Consider the following 4,958-nt stretch of genomic DNA (forward strand, 5'->3'; position numbering starts at 1 on the left):
TAGTATGAAATTTGATGTATCGCGATTGTCTGAAGTTTGACACCAACGGTTTCTCAATGGTTAGAAGATTAGATCCATTTTAAATTAGGCAGGTTCTTAGCGATGAAATTTATTGAAGTAGTAGTTTTAGGTATGATACTTTTACTTTTTATGTTTTTATCTTACATTTTTATCAATTTCTATCTTTTCAAAAAACTGAAAATTGATTTGTTTGAACAATTCGACAGTATCAACATTTGATCTCTAAAAGTCAGAGATTTTGAAAAAATGGGCAAAATTCAGGGAATTTTTATAAGAGGAACTGAATTCTGGTCTTTCATAGGTCAGGGAATATTAAGAACTGCTCAAGGGAAGTCAGGGAATTTTGAAATAATGTTTTTACAGGCACCATCTTAAAAGGCAACCTTGATTATTATTCTGTTATAAAGATGCTAGATTTCGAGCAGAATTGACATTTTTTAATTTAGGAATACTGTTGTTAAAATCAAAAATTCGAAAAATAAAAATGTGGACATTATTTTTTTGGATTTGTAGCCGAATTCGTCAGAATCGATAAAAAAGTGATTTTACACTACTGTGTAGTGTCAAGTTACGCAACTTAGATAGATAAAAGTTTATGTTTCGGCCTGCTGGCCTTAAAAAATGGACTTGCTTACACTTCCATTTTTTTTACAAAATTTTCTTAAAACGATTTCTTACGAAGTACCATCCATCCACACCTTATAGCTAATCCACTCGTTTCTATAGCCTAACCTTCCCCGCTGCGCCTCGCCTTGCCTCGCATGCATTTCGCTCTTTTATCGCTATGCCTCGCATTATCAGCTTCTGTCTTCGCGGCTCACACCTAATACTTAACTACTATTTACAATATTTACATTTTTCTTACATCTACTTCCTTTCCTGTTTACAATCTTTCCTTTTCCATTCCTCTTCCTCCTGCCTTCTCTTTTTCTCCATTTTACCCAACACCCCCTTCACTCATGCTACTGCTCTTTTGTTCCCCCTTTCATGCAACAATACCTCCATGCTTATCTCACTCCTTTCCACCTCTTCACACTCCTCCAACCAGTGCTCAGCTTTTGCATCCCCTTTCCCTCACAGTTCACACATTCTCTTCTCTCTGGAAAGTCAGAACCTATTATAACCTTCCATGCAGCCGCATCTCATTCTTGCTATAAGTTTCTGACTACTTTTCTGTCCTTTCTCATACAAATATTGCGCTCTCTCCCTTGGCATAATCCACTATTAGTTCCCGTTAAACCTTGACTCTCTTATCCTCTCCGCTTCTTCTGCCTTCTCTTTCTCCATGACATTCTTTTGACCCAACTCATATACCTTCCTTCCTCGTGCCTCCTGCTAACTTCATCCATCTGCAATCCATGCGTTCTAAAATACCTTTCCCTTTCCACCTCCATCTTTGCACCACTACGCCTGTTCTCCTTCTCTCACCAACACTCTCTAACCAATTTACTTCCCCCCCCCTTCCAAAAATTTTTCCTCATATTTACACGCTCGACTCCCTGTTATAATCCCTAAACTCGTTTCTCCTGTCTCCCTCCTGACAATATAGTTCGGCATATTCCTTGCCAACACCAGTGTCCACTTTACATACCTCTCCTTATCTTATTTACCTCCTCACTTACCCTTTAACCCCACATCTCCAATCCGTAAAATAAGACACTCATCACTAACGAATCAAACAATTTCATTCTCCTTACAAAATCACCTGCGAACAACCTCTCCACCAGTCCCCACACCTGCCTCATCACCACATTTGCCCTTCTGACCCTCTCTTTTATATGACCATCCACTCCTTCATTCCTTCGAAACAGGAAGTTCAAGTACACAAAGTCTTTTACCTCCTGTACCGCATTTCCCTTCCACTCCCCTCCCCTATCTCTCCCACCTCCCTTTCTGAACACCATAACCTTCGACTTGTACGCATTTAACTCTAGCCTATTTTTGTCCAAGTATCTTTTCAACCTCTTCATCATCTCCTTTAAAGCCTCTTCGCTCTTTGCCAGCAGCACTATGTCATCTGCGTATGCTAGTGACCATATTCTAACTCCTCCTACCACTCCGGCCGCTAGCTTACTTTCCATATCCGCGATCAAAATTGCAAAAAGCGTTGGGCTAAGTAGGCACCCTTGCCTCAACCCCCTATCCATCCAGAATCCCTCAGAGATTCCCCCCCCCCTCCTCTTAATCTATGTTTCGTATCCTCATATACCTCCCTTATCCTCTCGATCAGGCCCCTATTCACTCCCCTCTCTTCTATTGCCTCCCACAACCTCCCTCTATCTACCGAAGGGAACGCGCTCTTTAGATCTACAAAAACGTGTACACTTTGGCACCCTTTTTGGTTAGTTCTCTATTCACCACGTGTTGCAGAACGTAAATATTGTCAATAGTACTCCTTCTCTCTCTAAAGCCCGCCTGCGTCTCCGGAATAAGCGCAGCTTATCTGATAACACCATCGCGTATATTTTGTACGCAGTATTCATGAACGTAATTCTTCTATAATTTTCCTGTCTCTCCCTATCCCCTTTGGCATACAGTGGTACGATCAACCCCTCCCTCCATCCTCTTAGGAATCCCTGCCCCCTCCATACTTTTTTCACTACCTCCCTCAGCCTCTGCCTTAACTCTTGTGTGCCAAACAGCCACGCTTCGTTCCCTAGCCCGTCCATCCCTGCTGTCTTAGATTTTTTCAATTTCCCTATCTGCTTATCTATCTCATCGTCGTTCAGCTCCTCTCCATCTACCTCCCTCGTTCTTCTAATCCCCTTATCTCTCTTTCGTGTATCTGACTCCTGAAATGAATCCTTAAAAAATTTCTTCCATTCGTCGCTCCCTATCTTCTCACTTATCCCCACCGTGCGTTTCCTAAACCTATTAATTATTCTCCACACATCCCCTTCAGTCTTAACACTTCTCAACTCCTCTTCCAGCTCTTTTTCTTTTTCCTGAATTACTGATACTAAGGGATAAATTGAAGATGCCACAAGACATTATAAATTGTAAATTGATTCCAAAAAGTACAATATACACAAAAAACTTTATTCTGAACTGCTGATCCATTTTAAATCAGGCAGGTTCTTAGCGATGAAATTTATTGAAGTAGTAGTTTTAGGTATGATACTTTTACTTTTTAAATGTTTTTTATCGTACATTTTTATCAATTTCTATCTTTTCAAGGAACTGAAAATTTATTTGTTTGAACAATTCAACAGGATCAAAATTTGATCTCAAAAAGTCAGAGATTTTGAAAAAATAGGCAAAATTCAGGGAGTTTTTATAAGAGGAACTGAATTCTGGTCTTTCATAGGTTAGGGAAAATTAAGAACTGCTCAAGAGAAGTCAGGGAATTTTGAAATAATGTTTTTTTAGGCATCATCTTAAAAGGCAAGATTGATTATCATTTTATTATAAAAATTCTAGATTTCGAGTAGAATTGACATTTTTTAATTTAGAAATACTGTTGTTAAAATCAAAAATTCGAAAAATAAAAATGTGGACATTATTTTTTTGGATTTGTAGAATTGGGAGGATTCCTTTTACTATACCTTTGATGTCAATAGAATTTATAAATTTAATCAGTGAATTTGTATTAATTTTTTTGTATTTGTGAATAAAAGTATGACAGACACCCCTAATTATGAAGTATATGCAACGATAACCAAATGCTTCAGATTTAAAAATTAATGTAACCTCCGGCATCTCTGTTCAAAATTTTGAGAGGATACTTCTAGCTCTGTTATCTACCCGCAAAATTTCTAACCATAAAATGATTATCCTGGAGGCCTTCAATATTCTCAACTTCAAAAATCATTTTACTAATATCAAGGCTGCTTTGTACACATATTTTTTTAATACTTTGATTTATGGCAATTTAATTTTATTGAGATCTAACCATCCCTACCTTGGTTTAGTATTTGTTAACTTTGTTGTTAGAATTAATAAAGCTGTTATTCCTATCCTACCATATTTGAGCTGTCTACCCTTTAAAGTGAAAAATGTTGTCGCTCTGAAATGAAAATCCAGTACTAGTTCATGGATACGCTGTTCATGATATTGAACCAGAAAGGGTCGATGTCTATAAAGATCTGGGTATTTTACTAGATAGTCGTTTGATTTTTCATGATTACGTAGACGATTTAGTTTCTGGTGCAAATAAAATTCTTTGCTTTCTGTAGAGCGTATTTAAACATTTTAAAATAACTGATCCGCTTAATCCACTATTTTAATCATTTTCAAGCTGAAAATGCCTGTCCAGGAACCTCGTCATGATCTTGTATAGGTTTCTTCGCAGGGCGATATGAGACGCGGCCGCGGGTTCATGTACCGGAACTTGAGGGTTCCTAGAGGGTTCGCTCTCTCGATATTGTGAATTAAATCTTCGAAGGGATAAAAGGAAGGCAACTTTATAGTTGTAAGGGACATGAATTTTCGAAATTTATGTTTGTACAGGAACCTATACGTATTTCTGTACAGGAACCCGAGCCTCAATGTACGTCGCAAAGGAACCTATTCAGGATCCTTAAAAAATTAAATCCCTTAAATACTTTGTCGATGCAGATTCCTTTGCAGGATTATCTATAAGTTTCCTTCGCCTGTACAGGTTCGCATACAGGTTTCTCCGAGGTTCCTGTACAGGAATTTTCAGCTGGGTTGCTAGATCCAAACTTAAATCGCGTCTATCATATCGTTCCCACATACAAAAAAGCATATATCTGCTAATGATTGCTATTAAAGGCGTTTCCTTAAATACGTATACTTACCCTTTAAAGAGGACAAAGTTTATTGTCATTGCGAAAAATTTAATTTTACTGGTATAAATATTTTGATGAAATTCGAGAATATGCTACGAGGGTAGTTCAATAAGTCCTTAGAATGAAGTATAAAAACAATTTTTTTTGGGTAAATTTTTTTTTATTTTTCAACATAATCTCCTTGGA

The sequence above is a fragment of the Belonocnema kinseyi genome, chromosome 6 (genome assembly GCF_010883055.1).
Source record: "Belonocnema kinseyi isolate 2016_QV_RU_SX_M_011 chromosome 6, B_treatae_v1, whole genome shotgun sequence".
NCBI lineage: Eukaryota > Metazoa > Arthropoda > Insecta > Hymenoptera > Cynipidae > Belonocnema > Belonocnema kinseyi.